General features: G+C 40.4%; 1 pseudogene; it reads left to right on the top strand.

Moving 5' to 3' along the window:
* Positions 1-502: 502 nt before the first annotated feature.
* On the top strand, positions 503-16,072 carry LOC147904579 (uncharacterized; annotated as a pseudogene).
* The last annotated feature ends 2,600 nt before the right edge of the window (positions 16,073-18,672 follow it).

Below are 18,672 nucleotides of genomic sequence, written 5' to 3'. Positions count from 1 at the left end.
CTACCCATGTAAATTCGGCATCATTTCAAAGAAGTAGATTAAATCATTGTAATTTGAGAAGTGAATAAAAGTGTAAATAGTTTTTGTGTTGCATGTATGTTTGTTAAAGAAACTCTCTTTCTCATCACAAGCTCGTGCGTGTACAAAATTTTCTCGTTTATGTGTTTGCAGAGCAAGCTACGCATTCTTGTCTAATGGAGTGGTACCTCCGTTTGTGAATCGAGCGTAAGATCAAATTCTTTCCAAGACAAGAAGAGGTTTCCCAATGGCCTGGGAAGACTGCCATGTGGAAGTATGCCTCTGTTTGAAAGGCATGGAGATTATCTCAGATCTGTGTGAGCTTAAGCCGTCGCCATAGCCGGCCAAGTGTGTTTGAGCTTGCCCGCTCTGTCGGCCGGCTCTCTTGGCTCATACCCTTCGACGCATTGCGCTTCTGCAGCCCTTAAATATGTCTGTTCCTTTTGCTTCTCACGTAGCTTACTAGATTTTGTTTCTGGTGACCATGATCTCCGGCCTTTGTTGCTTCCCTTCTCAGAAAAAAGCTCCTGACGAGACCATCAAGGTCAGTTCCGACAATGCCAACCACACCGCTTGGAAATCAGTCGATGAATTGAAGAAAATTGCAACCTCGGCTCCCTTGTCTGGAAGCAGCTGCATGAGCGCCCAGAGTCACGTTTTGGTGGAGCTTTTCACCTGATCTCAAGGCTGCAGCTCTTGCCCGCCGGCTGATCGGGTGATCTCAAACCTCGGACGTCAGAATCAGGCCGGCTCCAACGGTGTGCCGATCATCGTCGTTGCATACCATGTAGATTATTGGGATTATTTAGGTTGGAAAGATCCATTTGGCAACAATGTTTGGAGCGCTAGGCAAAGGGCTTATGGGGAAGTGTTACGACAGAACAGCATTTACACGCCCGAAGTGGTGATTCAGGGTCGTGCTCACTGCAATGGCTCTAATCTACGCTCCATCTCTTCCCTCATTGCATCAGCTCCACGTTTTCCTGCTTGTGAAATCCAGGTAAGTCCACTCATCGTTTTTGCTCTTTCCTCAATATTGCGGCAGCTCCCCTGAATTCCCGTAGCTCTGAAATGGAATTGCTTGCCCTGTTACTTTTTCCTCTGATATCAATTGAAGCAATCAACTCTATACTGACAATGGATTGACAAGGATTCGGTGACGGAACTACCAAAATGACGAAGACTTGACTGAAGAAACTCGCTCCCACAAAAAACATGGTTCCAAATCATAATCATTATGCTCATTTGGCGTTGTTTGTTGGAATGTCTTTAGTATGACATGTAAATTGCCTTTCTTTTTCACGACTCATCTAATGGAGGTTTCACAAACGGGGGTCGACATTGGACCATGGGCCCTACATGTTCGGCGGCTAAGGGTGAGCTTGGGCATAAGCACTTTCACAAACAAACGCCAAACAAACATATAAATTGAACTAAGTGGTTATCATAGAAAATTTTCTACTCTTGTCTGCCTCCAATTCTTTTGCGGCGGCCTTGGACTGCCGCCCAAGAAAAATCCTTTACCTAAACTTTATTGGGATGCCACATAAGCATGTCCACACCCATTTGTGAAACCATTTGGAGGCGGACAATTGAAATGGCAACATGCTATTCGTGGATATCATTTTTGCTAAGACGTCTGCACCCGTTTGTGAATCCTACCTAAGCTACTCTCTAATATGTAAGTAAATTAATTGCCTTTCCTTTTTAAGTATTTTATAATCAATTAGCTAAGCCTCTCTCTCTCTCTCTCTCTCTCTCTCTCTCTCTCTCTCTCTCTCTCTCTTCTCTCTCTTAAATTGCCCCCTCGAGAGTTCCTATTACTAATAAATCGAGGTGGTTTGCACAAGCTACGCTCTGACATTCATGCTCTCTTAATGTATATCAAAGGTATTAAATGTAACTCCAAATTAAGGTCTATTCCAAGTGTACTTTTTCCTTTTTCCAATAAATCGAGGTAGTTTTTTTTTTTTAATTTACTCAAAACACACCAGATATATTATGAGGTGATCAGCCTCTTCAAAAACAAGACCACATTACAAAATTTGGTTAAACTAGAATGCTTGGCCAACTACTAAGTATATTATAAGCAGCTAATAATAGGCCAATTAATCTAACAACTTAGAACGTGCCACATGGCTTCGTAGGATTTTACAGTTTCATAAAATGCTCTAGTGCTAGCCAAGTAAATATGGGCAGGCTGCCCGAAACCCACACTGCACGCAGCTAAACATATTGCACTTTTTCGATCGACAAAACCAAAGACAGATCCATCAATGCTTCGTTGACAATCGGGTCCTTCGACCCAATCACCTATCTAATGTCCTGCAGATTAGTTCTCATAGTAGTGAGAATTGTCGACTCAAGAAAAGCTAACGAGATCTTCTTCCTAAAGATATGTGCATTCTTGGAATCCCAAATTGCAAGCAGGACTGCAACCCTTATACATGGGCATGACGCAGCTAAGGTGGACGGCATCTTCGAGGTATCATTGAGAAGCACTGCTCTCCATTGAAACCCTAAAGAGAAGTAAGACATGACGCCCGACTAGCAAATTGCCCCTTCCACCTTCCTCCACACTTCTCTAGTTACAACATAGCCCCTCATCAAATGGCGAATTACCTCTATTTCTTGATCATAGAGAGGGCAAACCGGGCTCACCCTCATGATTTTTGTGATCCTCACTCTCATTGGTAAACATTGCACCATTACCTTCAACCCATGCACGGCCCAACCCACAGAATTTCCACCCTTCTTGAATCTTGCTCTTCTACCATTTCAGACCTCTACAAAGGGTCTATTTGTGATTAAGCTCTTGGAGCAAGGAAATTCCCTATCATAAGGCCCGGTAGACAATCCTTGCTAAAATTTTCCGTAGGCATGTTTCCCCCAATTGCCACTTATTCCCTTTCCAGTCTACGGAGATAATGTAATTGGTCGGCCACTTTTTGGAACTCATTCCAAAACTGCTTGTAACATATCGGCTTCACTATCTAACAAGGACATGCACTCCCTAATTTGATCCACCAACAACCAATTCACCTACGCTGCATTCCATAAGCCCCCCCATCTCCTAGTCCATTTTCTGTTAAGACTTCTAGCTCTGGCTAGGTCCATCACGATGAAAGCTTCCTCGTTCCACCCCAATGATCGGCTCCACCAAATTGTTTCCAAAAGACTAGCATCGCCTTTTAGTCCTTGACAACCCTTCTAGGAGCAGTGCTCAAACACCAATTTCCATGGCAAAAAGAGAACCGCCACCATTTATGAGTCACTAATGTGAAGTGGGAACGATGAACATAGCTTGTTGTACCATGAAATCTAGGCCAGGACAAAGAATTCGACAATATGCACCCAAGGCATAGCGCATTCAAATATTTTGGGAAGCCATTTTGAGAGTGCTCTCAACAAAAGCAAGAACGGAAGAAGGAGAGAGAGAGACAGAGAGCCACACAAGTTTTGGTGGGTGCAGAACCACCCTAATCTTCTTTTTCATTCATTTATATATGTGTTTGAATATTGTACATAACCGGGGTAAAGGCACAATGACCTTTAACCCCCACAACCTCCCACTTAAAGGACAATGTGCCTTTAAGGGAGAACAACCAATGAGCATACTATCCACCAATGCCCATCAATACACGACAATACTCAGGTAGACTCTTCGTCAGCATATCTGCAGGGTTATCATCTGTATGAACCTTGACAAGCTCTATGCGCTTGTCCTCAAGTACCTCCCTGATGAAATGGTACCTGATCTCAATGTGTTTGGTCTTTGCATGAAAGGCCGGATTCCATGCTAGCTGAATAGCACTCATGGAATCACTATGCAATGTCGGTACACCTGTATGAATCCCCAAATCTCCCACTAGCCGATCAAGCCATATAGCCTCCTTGCAACCCTCTGTGGCTGCAACATACTCAGCCTCTGTGGTAGACAAAGCAATGCACTTCTGTGCACGAGACATCCACGACACTGCACCACCTGCAAAGGTGAACACATAACCAGAAGTGGATCTCCTACTATCCACATGCCCTGCATAGTCTGAATCTGTGTACCCAAGTACACGCATGTCTCCTTTACCAAAGCAGATGCACATCTCCTTGGTACCCTTCATGTACCTCATGATGCACTTAACTGCCTCCCAATGCCTCTTTCCTGGATTAGCCATATACCGGCTAACAACTCCCACTGCAAATGCAATGTCTGGTCTAGTAGCTATCATAGCATACATAAGACTTCCAACTGCTGATGCATAAGGAACCTTGGCCATCATGGCCCTCTCCTCATTTGATTTGGGACTATTTGTATGACTCAGTTTCACATATGGAGGCAATGGAGTACTCACTGCCTTCCCCTCCTCCATATTGAAACGCTGCAATACTTTTGTAACATACTCTTTTTGTGAAAGCCAAAGGAGTTTCCTACTCCGATGACGCGTGATGCGCATACCAAGAATATGACTTGCAAGTCCCAAATCCTTCATATCAAAGGCCTCATGCAACTTGGCCTTTAATGCATCTAGCTCATAAGTATTCTTGCTAGCCAATAGCATATCATCCACATATAGTGCCAAGATTATCAGGCTATTATCCTTAGCCCTTTTAGTGTAGAGGCAGTGATCAATTTCACTCCTTCTAAAACCCTGGGACCGAATGAAAGCATCAAACTTCTGATACCATTCTCTAGGCACTTGCTTAAGACCACAGAGACTCTTCTTTAGCTTGCAAAATGCTCTTTGCCCTTTTCTTCAAAGCCTTCCGGCTGCACCATGTAAATTTCCTCATGCAAATCCCCATGCAAGAAAGCTGTCTTGACATCCATCTACATAAGCTCCATATCCTCTGCTGCCACTAGTCCAAGCATGCATCTAAGTGTGGTCATCTTCACAATCAGAGAGAATATTTCATCAAAGTCCACACCCTTCTCTTGCTTGAACCCTTTAGCGACCAAACGGGCCTTGTACCTAGGCACATCATCACCTGTGATCTTCATCTTGTAGACCCATTTACATGGCAATGCTTTCTTTCCATGTGGCAAAGAAACCAAGTCCCAAGTCTTATTCTTCATAAGTGAACTCATCTCTGATTGCATAGCATACTCCCACTTGCATTGATCCTCACACATCATAGCCTCTCTGTAGCAAGAAGGCTCTCCGCAATCAGTAAGCATCACATAGTCTACCCCTGGAACAAACCTATCAGGCGGTCTAAACACTCTAGATGATCTTCTCAAGGGCATTTCAGCTTGTTGTCCCACTTGCATATCAGCCACATTTGGCTCATCATTTCCACCAATAGATGATTCATCATCTACCCTTGATTGTATACCTGTGGGAGTACTTGGTGGTACCATTTCTTGCACATTTGGTGCATGGACAGCTTGCTGTCTATCAACATATGCAGGTGGATTCACATCCTGGAAAGTGATTCTCCTCATTTCCACATCCCTCATGGGTGCCTTATGCATCTTCTTCTCATTAAAGACCACATCATGGCTACGTATGATCTTCTTTGCTTCTAGATCCCAGAGACGATAGCCCATCTCTCCACTTTCACCATAACCCAGAAAGATGCATTTCCTAGACTTAGGATCTAGCTTCTTTCGAAGCTCTTTTGGCACATGTGCATATGCCTCACACCCAAATATATGCAAATGAGAGTAAGAGGGCATCTTGCCACTCCATGCCTCTTCAAGAATACCACCATCCAAACTCTTACTAGGTGATCTATTGATCACATGCACTGCAGTCTTCATTGCCTCAGCCCAAAAACCACCAGAAAGACTTGCATTGGAAAGCATGCATTGCAACCTTTCTTGAATGGTATGGTTCATCTTTTTTGCAACTGGATTTTGCTCTGGAGTATGAGGGGATGTGAGCTCCCTCTTAATCCCACGTGTATCACAGAAATGCTAAAAGTCATGAGAGAGATACTCTCCACCATTGTCAGTCCATAGGCATTTAAGCGTTCTACCTGACTGATTCTCAACCAAGGCCAACCATTTCTGAAATACCTAGAACACATCACTCTTCCGAGCTATAGCATAAGCCCACACTTTCCTAGTTGCATCATCAATGAATGTCACATAGTATTCAGCCCTGCCTAATGACCGTGTAGGCATGGGACCACATACATCTGAATGCACCAAATTAAGCATTTCAAACTCTTTCTTTCCCCTTCTTTTATGGGCTGATTTAGTTTGCTTCCCATAGAGACAGTGCTCACAAAATTCAAAATCAGAGAAACTCAAATGTGGTACATAACCCAAACGGCATAAGAGTTTCATTCCATTCTGGCTCATGTGCCCCAACCTAAAATGCCACAAAGAAGAGCTTGGCTGCTCGGTTATTGCAACAACATGATCAAATACCCCTGATACATGTAAGGGATACAAAGTCCCACACTTGGCACCCCTGGCCAAAAGCATAGATCCCTTTTGAATTTTCCAACTCTGAAAGCCAAAAGTGGTGTGAAAACCAGCATCATCTAGCTGACCCACTGAAATAAGACTCTTGGTCAGCTTAGGCACATGTCTCACATGTTTCAAAACAAATGCAGACCCATTTGCAAAAGAAAACTTTATGTCACTTGCTCCCACTATGTCACATGCATAGTCATTTCCAAGATGCACACAACCTGTCTTTCCACTGTCATAAGTGGAGAACCATTCCCTATGGGGAGTAACATGGAATGAAGCACCAGAATCTAAAATCCAATCCTGGGAATATGCATCATCGGAAGTGGCAAGCAACTCTGTAGATAAACTAGACATGAAGAGAACGTCATTGTCACTATCATGTGTGACTGCATTGATCTCCTCGATCTTTACTTTTCCTTTGTCCTCCCTTGGACTCTCTTCCTTTTGATTTGCACCCCAATTTGCATTCTTTTTCTTATCCTTTTGCTCTCTTTTTAGCTTGTAGCAATCCTTTTTCATATGGCCCTTCTTGCCATAGTGGTAACACTTAATGTTTCATGCCCTGGATTTGCTACGAGACTTCTCTCTTTCTTGGGACTTCCCCCTGAACTATGATCTACCCCTTTGCACATTTAAGGCTGCATCCTGCTTGTTGCCATCCATAGACTTCCATCTAATCTCCTCGGCCAACAAGCTACCCACAACATCATCAAATTTCAGTACTCCACCAGGTGCAGAGTTACTGACAGCTGTACGGAAGGTATCCCATGAGGATGGCAATGAACATAAGAGAAATATTGCCTTAGTCTCCGCATCAAAATTCATCTTCTGAGCCTGAAGTTGGCTGAAAATAATATTGAATTCATTCAAGTGAGAAGCAATGGAGACCGCTTCCTTCATCTGCAGAGCTCAAACAACCTCTTCATGAGGTAAACTTTATTAGAGGCAGTTTCCTTCTCATAAGTGGCACACAGTTTCTTCCACAAATCTTCCGTAGTCTGCTTACTACTATGAAATAAACTGACTCTGCAAGATGAAGTCTAATAGTAGACTTTGCTAATGCATCCAACTCATTCCAATCATCCTCAGACATATTTGCAAGCTTAGCTTCAATCCCTGCCAAGGGTTTAATCTGCTTCTTTTGAATAAGCACATCCCTTATCTGTTCTTTCCACAAAGAAAAGTTTGTCCCATCAAACTTTTTAATGCTGAAAAACTCCTTTTCAGACATGGAAGAGGATGCCATGATGCAAATAAAGCAAAATCCCAAATGCTAGTGCATATAAGAGAGAATCACACCAAATACCAGGTGCACACAAATGTGTATGCCACAATAGACTGAAATATCACCAAAACTCAAAGCTCAAAGCATCTGACTCATGTGCATATACTATGCATCCATATGAGCAAATCTGGCCCAAAAGAAAATGCCAACTGCAATGGCAATCCAAAATGCCAATAAGTGCCAAATGACTCAAGCATAAACACCGTCCACTGGCATATGCATCAATAATATCTCATCCAAGAGAGCATAGCACTATCAGTGCATCACCTGCAATGTGTCAAAGCTGTCCCTCAGCATAAAATAGCATCCATGTGCAAAGCGTCCATAAAAAATAGCATCCCACAAGGCAATTTGGGCCTATCAGCGCATCCAATAAGGACCGTAATGCATCCAAATGGCCTATAAATCATCCACTGCAACCCAATGCACACCACAAATGAGCGCACACTGCTCAAACAACTGCAACCAGAGTGATCTGCATAAGGTATGCTCAAGAAATCATAGTCCCACGATAATGACCGCTACTGAAAAATAGAACGTGAGATGCCTCAAAACATGGGCGCCATTGCATAATCGGACTCAGCAAGAAAATCTACAAATATCTCTCTTCTACCAGAACTCCAAAATCCCAACCGATGAGTGAGAAATAGGAGTCAACACTTATCCACTACCATGTGGCATAAATCTAAGGTTTCAAAACCTTAGAATGAAAAATGCATAACAGAGAGACGAAATCGAAATAACAGAGATCTATAACTCTGAAAATCCTCCACCGAATCGTGCAAGAACTGATAGGTAGGGGTTTTTGGGCATCCGAAACGCAATGGGACAGACGGTTTTGGAAACCGTGGTCTCAATCACTGGGTCCAACACACAGGCTGAAAAACGTTTTTGGAAACAGAGCTGTTTGTAAACTCCACCGGAGTGCAAATGATAAGCAATATAGAAGTTTTAAGACCTCCTGAGTCCACCGGAACTAACAGATCTACAAATGGTTACTCCAAACTTGAGTTCCAACACCTAGACAAAAAACGCAGAAACCGACACAGTGAGTCAGAAATCCAATGAAATGATCCCAGATTCAAGAATGAAGGTGTTTCCAAGCTCTTGAAGTGAAATGTTGCCTCTACAAGTCAATAGGGAGTCTCTGTCATCGAACGGAATAGGGAAAAGCTCAAAAAATGACTTTTTCTTTGAAAACACTTAATAGGCTCTCAAAACCACTTCGCAAAGCCAAAGTGACTTTTCCAAAGGTTCCTCCAAGGTCTCTGCACACTCGGATGCAAGTAAAGTCACCCACAAAGCTTCTCACAAAGCTTCTCCTTCCTCTCACAGAGCTACTGAGCTTCCAATCATTCACGCACGCTCAGCTAGATCACCCGGGCTCTGATACCAGTTGAGAGTGCTCTCAACGAAAGCAAGAACAGAAGAAGGAGAGAGAGAGACAGAGAGCCACACAAGTTTTGGTGGGTGCAGAACCACCCTAATCTTCTTTTTCATTCATTTATATATGTGTTTGAGTATTGTACATAACCGGGGTAAAGGCACAATGACCTTTAACCCCCACACATTTACCCAAAAGGGCGATGTTTTTGGTGCAGATGTCTGGAAGTCCGAGACCGCTTTGAGCCTTTGGGGACCCTAGGCTACGTGATGCACACTTTAGTGACCCAGTCCCTCCATCGAAAGAAAGCCGCAAAATAATCACTCAATCTCAACCCAATGACCCTTCTTGAAGAGGCAGATAGACACTACATAAGTTGTGGAGGTGGCTTGAATATGCTGAATCACCAGCGTTCTAGCATTCCATCCAAGGGGAACTCCATCCCAACATTTGAGCTTCTCCTTAATTTTGGTTTTAAACCAGTCAAACCTTTGATGAGGTGATAGATCCACTCCTAACATTGCACCCAAATATCGAATTGCCTCCCCCCTTGTACCCAATGAACTTGCAACTCTAGCACCCAGTCAAGGAGGGGGCCTCTGTCAGTTCTGATCACAAAGGTTTTAGGTGAACCACACTTAGAGATAGAGGCCACACAAAATTTGTCAAGGATTACTATGAGGTTCTCCATGCTTTCGCATTTCTCTTCGGAGAAGATTACTATGTCATTGGCAAATAGTTGAGTGCACCACTGCATATATCGTGGAATCGACATCCCTTTGATTAGTCCCTTCATTGGGGTGCTCTTCAGGCTATGGATTAAGGGAACCATGCCTTGGCAAATAGCAGGGGTGCTAGTGGACACCACTGACGTATTGATCTTCTGAGTGAAAAGTTTCCCACTACTCTATCATTGATACACAGCATGGTTGAAGCACTCCCAAAAAGACATTGAGCCATTTTGTTGAAGTGTCTGCTAAACACCAGTTGCTTGACTGTTTCCAGCAAGAAGTCCCATCGAATCCTATCGTAAGCCAAGTTATCAAAGTCAAGCCCCAATCGCATCGTTTTTTGTCCCATACAAGTGGCATAGTCGAGGAGCATGGAGATATTCAGAATGTTCTCAAAAATGTCCCTACCTCTCACAAAGCCATTCTGCACAGCATGGTTATAGACTGCCAATCCCCTACCTTTAGTCTATTCGATTTCTTAGGGAAGAGCTTAATTAGACCAGCATTAACATCTGTTGTTGCTGATAGCAACCCCATTGCTACTACTGTATTAACCATCTTCATAAATTCCTCCCCTAGCATATCCCAGAAGGCCTTAAAGAACTCCGTCATGAAGCCATCCAGACTGTGGGCGACTTGTCTTTCTTCATCGTATTTAGTTCGTCCTTTGTAAATGGTCATTCTAGCCTCGACATCTGCCAATCTAACACTCTCATTTCCACACCTTGGAGTATCTGTTCCATTGTTGTATGCTAGTCTTCATCCTATACTACCTCCTTGCCAACCATAGCACTCAACTCATTAAGGAAGACTTTGCTCACATGCCAAAACTCATTTACTACTTTACCCTGCTCATCAACCACTCTGACTGTGGCTTCTCTTTGGTGCTTATTCTTTAGAGAATTAACTAGAATGCTTGGCCAGCTACTAATTATATTGTACGTAGCTAATAGTAGCTAATAATAGGCCAATTGATGTAATGGCTTAGAATGTGCCACATCACTTCGTAGGATTTTAAAGTTTCATAAAACGTTCTAGTACTGGCCAAGTAAAGAGCGCTTTGGAGGGACACTCCCCTATGGCCAACCAATACATTTGGCTTTTAATTCAAGCAGCCTCTACTTGATTGAGCTCCCAGTCTTGCAGCACTGTTTTCGTCTCTACTAGGAGGGTGGATACTATTGGGTCCTTCGAGGTCAAAGATGCTGCCTCCCTAAGGGACTAATGTACCACTGTTAGTGCCTCCATATTTGATTTTGTACCTGCTTTGAGTATAAGGTCCCATTCCTTCATGTTGAGGTGAATTCTTTGAAATGTCGCATCCCATCTTTTGCATGGATACTCCTCAGGAATCGCCTCCCATGAGGCTTTTTGAATATCTTTGCAGAACTTAAGGAATTAAGGATCACATTATTAAATTTGAAGGGAATATCTCTAGATCTCTCCACTTGAATTGGAAGAGAGAAGCTCCAACAAATGGGGATCATATGGTCAGATAAGCAAGTCGACTCTAGACAACCATCAAACATAGGGCTTCTCAACCATCAGCCCTCTTCCGAAGCCTAAAAATGATCTAACCAGCCCGCTCTAAATTCAACACCTACTCTACAATTAGACCAGGTGAATTCTATCTTCTCCTCCTATAATAAATACTTATAGTCTATCAACCACCTATTTAGACAAAGCTCTTCCCAACCTCCCTTTCCACTCTTCCCAGACCTCTCGCAACATCACTGGCATTGACAAAATTCCAATCTTGCCCCAGCAACCAGTTCTGGCCATCCATAGAAGCCTTTAGTTGACCCCAACAAAGGCCTCTCTCCACTTAAGTGTTCTACCTAGATGCCCACCACCTTGAACTCCAGCCCATTAAGACAGACTGAAATCGTGACAAATCTACCCGCCTACTCTTTGAACTGCTCTTGTGCCTTAAGAGAACTATGGACTATAATTGCAATGTCCATCACCCATGAAAGCTGAAGAGAGGCTAGGGAGCAACCAGCACAAAACTAACAATAGTCAATGTAGCCTAGCTCTGGGACTTGAAGGATGCTTGACCTACCTCCACTCCCCCCCTCGTATATAGACGTGCTATAGCAGAATGTTTTGGAGCCCATAAGCTTCTCGAACAGCCTTCTCAATTAAGAATTAATGTTTGATTTACAACTTAGCTTAATTGGACATGGCGTCACTCTCCACAACACCTAATTAATTAATGTGCACTTTTTCTCACAAGGGGGCCTTATTTGGGTCTTTGAACCTAAAATTTAATAATGTTGCATAGGGGTTATCTGATTGAATCAAGTTTTGTTAGATTGAGAAGCTTTCAAAGAAAATTCTACAGTACGAAAGTTGTGACCTTATAATTACTACTATAATCTATTTTGAAACCCACCCTCAATCAAGCTTGGTTAGCCTGGTCAATGCTATGTGGACTTCCTTGGAATGATCTAGATCTAACACATAGTTGAGATCGATTTGCTTCTAAGCAATATTGCATCCCTTCTTGTTGGCTTTGTTTTTTCATTTGCTAGCTCTCCTTTAAATGATCTAGATATAACACAGGGTTGAGACTAACTTGCTTCTAGGCTATATGGCAAGCATTGTAGCTACTCTAGAATGCCTAGATTTGGCTGAAGTATAGATAAACATCCATGGACCTATTCCATATCCATGACATCCCCTTCTATTGAAGTTAAAATAGAGTTTAGGTCAGACTCGAGGGGTTCACCTAAAACTAGTAAGTTACCATATGAGTTCAAATTAAGGGGATTTCTAGCTCAAAATTTCAATGTAAATTCTATTTATGCAAGGGTTTTTTTTATAAATATGTAAGTTTATATAGAAAAAGGGATCATTTTATTCATGAAAACTTTAAAGGAAGGGGTTTTTGGAATACCCTTTGAATACATGCATGGTGTAAATAGGGTCTTTTAGTAGTGCATTGCCCGAGGGTATGGAGAACCACTAATTTTGAACTAGTTAGTTGTGCAACTCCTAATTTTGGTCTAGTTAGTTGTGCAACAACTACTTAGATTTGTTGTCACTATATTAAACTATTTAGCTCGATAAAAATTAGTTCTAGACTAGTTGGTTGTGCAATAGATACTTAGCTGTGTCTACATAGATTTGCAAACTAGTACAACTAGTCTTTGATGATTTAGTACCTTGTGTTGACACTACACAAATGATTTCTAGGTGGGCATTATCTCAATATTCCTTTTCTTAATCCAAAATGGTTGTGATGACATAGGCTTAAGAGTGACTTAAATCTTAGAGACATCATACACATCTTTGATCTCCTTCTTATTAAGTTATTATGAATTACAAGAGTTCACATAGGCTTGAGGAGTGACTTAACTCTTAGAGGTAACATATGCATCTTTGATCTCCTTCCTATTAAGTTATGATGAATACCAAGAGGGCACATCTCAGGCACATAGGCTTGAGGAGTGACTTAATTCTTATTAGAGGCATCATATGCATCCTTTATCTCCTCTGTATTATGTGATTCTAAATACCAAGGGGATGCATGCAAAGGAAGAATTGGTTGTGCCTATGTAAAGATATTTACATATTGGTTGTGCCTATGCAAAGGATGTATTGGTTGTGCCTATGTAAAGATATTTACAGGCTTAACCTTTTGGGGAAATAGACCATCATTTGATCTAGCCCAAGACCCATCTTGAGTGAGGCCACTCTCCATAGCAAGAACTTCCTATGTTTCATACCACTTGCCATTACACGTGTTAGATATGTTTTGTATAGGTGCAGCCCTCTACTCCTTTTTAGAGCTTATGTTTTGAATTTTCCCCCAAGTGGGATACATGTGCCCTTCAAGAGTGTTTTAACCAAATACACTTGCACGCATTACATATACATGGTGGGTTTGATGGAATCACCTTGTAATCATTCTTATCCTTGTGAGTGCTCATGTGGCACATTAGCAAATCAAGTCCTTTTCTTTAAAAGTAAACAATCAAGTAGTTTCTAGATGTTATAGGATAGATTTCTTTATAGTCCCATAAAAATCTATGGTACACTTGTCCCCCATGTGTTATCATGTGAGTTCTAGATATGGAAATCCTCTATCATAACAAGTGAGGAAAAGTATCTAAGACTATGTTAATAGGCACAAGGATTTTAGTCTAGAGTCTGTGTCTAGGTGGTGTTTGGCTATGTCATTTCTATGTAGTTAGAACCTATGAGTCATAAGATTTTACATGCTCAAAAATCATTATAGATGTCCCTCTATAAAGAGATCTAGGCTAAGACACATGATTATAGTAATTATGTTCTGTGCCATCTAGTTGCATCTTATTCCCTGATAATTATTTTTTGACAAGATTGGTCTTTACTATGGTCTTATCACTATTTTATTGTTTCTCCTAGGTACAAGATTCTTAGCCTCTATTTTGGACTACTTTGTAAGGTATAGTGATTTTTTTATGTAGCTCAATTGTGGAGTACTCTATAAGAGTTTATAAGTATGCCATGATCCTTTTCAAATTTTCATGCAAATTTTCATCTACTTGGATTTCCTTGTCTCGTTTACTCTTTCCATATTTGTTCTCCCATCGGGGTATCTATCATGGGATCCAAACCATTCCATAAGTTGGTTTCTATTGAAGTAGATGTGATCTCAAGAAGAATCCAATGAATTTGCCATGTGTCCTAAATCAAGGCTCATCTTGGCTATTCTCAAAACTTAGCTTCAATCAATGCCACATCAATTTGCCATGTGTCCTAATTCAAACTTCATCTTGATTATGCTTAAAAATTAGCTTGAATTATTGTATCTAAGTGTTAGGTTTCTATTCTTATATCTTAATTTGCATTCACTATAGAGTCCAGACATCATTAATGAATGAGTGATTACAACATGCATGGTCTTGTGATGCATAAAATTAGTTCTTTTTCAAGTGGATACCTAAAAAATTGAGATGGTGCATTGATTTAATGTCAAATGGACTTAATTGGATTATGTGATGCACACTTGGTCAAGCCTCTGACACAATACACGTTGTTTCTATGGATAGTTGACAAAATCCCCATCTTCTAGGTGGGGTGTGTTCCATAAGGGGAGGAATTTAGCCTACCTAATGCATGCAATGAAGATGATGTCATGAATTTATCCTACCTAAAGAATGCAATAGACATGTTACATTAATTGAGCTCTCACCTCAACAAGAAATTATTTAAAAGACTCCTTTGCATTATTTAAGAAAATAAGCAAGTTGAGATGTGTGGTTTTCTACAATGTATGATTTCAATGAGATGGTGAGGACTTCATTTCATTGGCATTGGTCACTGGTGCAAGCCTTTTCTCCACATGTTGGTCGACATACACACTTGAATGTTAAGTTGACATACTTGTACATATTAACCGATACATATAACCACAGCCAATGGTATAACAAAAAATGCCATGGCATATGTCCCTAGTTATGCATGACACCTTTTATGGGAGGACGTTTTGTAATAAAACTTCATGGAGTCATAAGCATGGGCACTTAAAATATTTACAAGTCAATGATAGAGAGATATGGAATATATACTCTAATAATTATGTGTATTCAATTCAAAAGTCAGTAAATTTAGAGATATATAGATCTTCATGGAATCTATGTCTTCTCTAATTTGTCTATTCAAGCTTCTCATTGTGTATTAACTTTTTGTATGTGCTAATGACTATTTGATTTGCTCTACAGTCAACTTTGTATTGGACGTGGCAAAAGTGCATGAGTCAAAGGTCAATATATGAGTATCCTTTTTTAAATACTTGTTTTATACTTATTTAGTTTCTAGTGATGTGTAAAAATTATTCATGAACTTAGTGCAAATGATTATTTTTGTGCTTTGTTGTGCAATAGCCATCATTTTCTATACCAAGCCCCTCCATTTTGGAAATATCTTTGAATGTCTTTTTGAGATTCAAGCCAAAAGGAAACATGGATGTGTTGGTGGCAATGTTTGAGAATGGCCAGATCACTGAGTGTAAGAATGGTGAAAACCAGGGAAGCATTCTCAAGAATGACTTTATAGTGAGAGTATTGGGCAAGGCATGCACTGTGCAACACTTACAAGCCAAACGTAATGTGAAAGGACAAGTTACCTTAAAACTTTGGGAAAGCTACTCTAGAGGGACATGTGGGATGGTTGTACTTTTCCAAAATTCATCTTCCTTGGAGGTATATGGAGCTCAACCTTTAGAATTTTCAAATGATGATTGATTTATATAGCAAGGAACCTTACATATTTTGCTCTTGGTGGGGTGTATATTCCTCATAATTCTTATGTTATGATCATTATGTGGGATATTTATCCCTTACAATATGCGATCTACGGGATTATTTGTAGATCCCAAGTATTAATTAAGGAATTTCATTTTACAATCTGATCTTTTATGAGATGATCCTATTGTACAACATGCATCAAGTTTGCAAATCCTATCTCAAAATTTTTGGTTGACTATTCATGTTTATGGTGTAAGGCATTAATGTTTTGGCATCAACCGGTTGGTGTGTGCACCAGCACTATTGCACAATTTCTTTTGGGTAATTTTTTAAATGAGGTATATGCATGTTAAGGTGGTACACATACATACAATTTGATACAAGAACCTTGGGAAGATCTTCCATATGATACACTTTCCCCACTTCTATCATTTTCATTTCATGATCTAGCACCTAAAAAATGAGTTTAATGTAAATTGGTAGCTCAAAAGTTCTTGAGTTAGTTTACATCCACTCCTTAACTTGCTAGACAAAGGAATTTTAATTTGCATCGCAATTTTTTTCTACTGGTGTGTTGCACTCTAGACAAAGTAATATTGAAATCAAAGATAGCTCAAGTAGGTATACAAGATCAACTACAATAGGCTCATACCTTTTCTACATAGAGTAGATTGTTTACTTTATTGCCTATTTTGAAATCAATCCTCTATGCTAAATAAGTTTTTATATTAGAAATCCATCTTGCATTTTGATTTTATAGATATGGTTCTTCACATGAATGCTTGCTCGTTGGAGGGGCATTTGTATGTGATTGTAGGGGGACTAGGAGACAATAATTTGATTTACTATGTAAGTTTAACATGAAAGAAGTAGGTTCTCTCTCTCTCTTTCTCTCTCTCTCTCTCTCTCTCTCTCTCTCTCTCTCTCTCTCTCTATATATATATATATATATATATATGTTTTAATTTCGAGAAAACTAGTCCCCTTCTATCGACACACCATTACTACTCTAATTGACATTCCAACACACTTTTAGAGATGTAAATCTTGCTTATAATCCACTTTTTGCATTGATCTCGTTCCATAGCATGTCATGATAGTCACATCCCGTGGAAGGGGAGAAACATGAATGTCATATTGAAATGATTTACATCCCCATGCTAGTGACTAGCACTTATAACTGTGTTGTAAAGCAGTTTTTAGTCCACTATTAGTAGCATTATTAGTATCAACACTATCAACAATTGCACTAGTAGCAACTACACTAAAATCGATTGTATATTTAACAATAACTATACTATCAACAACTCTACTATGGTCGCAAATAAGGTAGCACTTACAACTATGTATAGCAGCACTTATAGGTAGGAGTACTAACAACACTGTAATAATTGTGTCAATGTGGTATTGTTTTTCATATCTTAGGAGACCTCACCAGCCTCTTGTCTGGCTATCTTGGAGAATCATTGAATATTATCAGAAGTATCATGAACATGCTATTTCTTTCTAACCCTATGATCAAAATTTCAATCAAAACTCTCTCCCCTCACCCCCCCCCCTCTCTCTCTCTCTCTCCCCCCTAGAGAGCTTCAACACATAGTTGTCACCAATAGTAGGTTAGCTTCTAGGAATAGATCTCACAACTCCATTCTTAGAGGAAGTATGGATGGATTAGCATCCAATCAAAAAAATGAAGCAATTATTTCATTCAAGAAGCTATCTATTGATTGAAATATGGTCTATTCAAATATTCCATTTTAGCCTCCCAACTATCACATCTCTTATCGACATAAGCAAATCGTAAGGCAATAAACGAGGCATGGAAATTTCACTCTACAGTTTCTCTCTTTAGGAATCATTTCTCTCTATAGGATCTAGCATACCAATATAAGTCTTAGATGTCTTGAATCAATTTGAAGCAATTCGAATTTAGTTTGGAGTTTGAATACTTTTTATGCTAGATCTTTGTGTCCTAGACATCTTTTACACTGTCCATCACCTTTACCTATGCTGAGGCCTTTGTTGTTTGTCTAATTTGCTCTGTGAAGGATTAACCAAAGGATGACATAGAACTTTTTAGATATCCTCTTATCTCAAATGGTTTTAAATCTTCTCTTCCAATGGAGTTGGCTACCAGAGGTGTTCCACCTCTTATTTAAGACTCTATAGATTTCCCCAATGTCTAGCTTTGGAGTAGGTATAGGCAAAAAATGGGGGATTTGATCTATTTGAACTCTTTCCAATACACCAAGGTATTGCCCCCTTCCAAATAGTGTCCCTATCCCACCTCTAAGTCATACTCATAACTAGATGTTGGTTTATATTTGTTAATTTGAATTCCCTTCTAATTTCTTGCCATCATTTCCATCTGAATTCACCTATAACCTAGAGTTGTCCCCAACTTTGAAGTCCCTTCTTGAATATTATGCTGGCCCTAAGAAAATCCTAATCAGATAGATGGGTAGTCTTGATCACAATTGAGACCCACATCGAGTCTAGTGTCATGAAAGCTCCTTTGCCAAAGAAAATAATGTTTACCTTTATGGCCTCAAAGGATTTCCACATGGATCTCCAAAGGGGGCTTCCTTTGGTTGAAA

This window comes from Dipteris shenzhenensis, chromosome 2 (genome assembly GCF_047967505.1).
Source record: "Dipteris shenzhenensis isolate YYH24624 ecotype China chromosome 2, Dip_SZ_1.0, whole genome shotgun sequence".
Classification (NCBI taxonomy): Eukaryota; Viridiplantae; Streptophyta; class Polypodiopsida; order Gleicheniales; family Dipteridaceae; genus Dipteris; species Dipteris shenzhenensis.
Note: the sequence above shows the minus strand (reverse complement) of the source record. Positions and strands in the feature narration are given on the sequence as shown.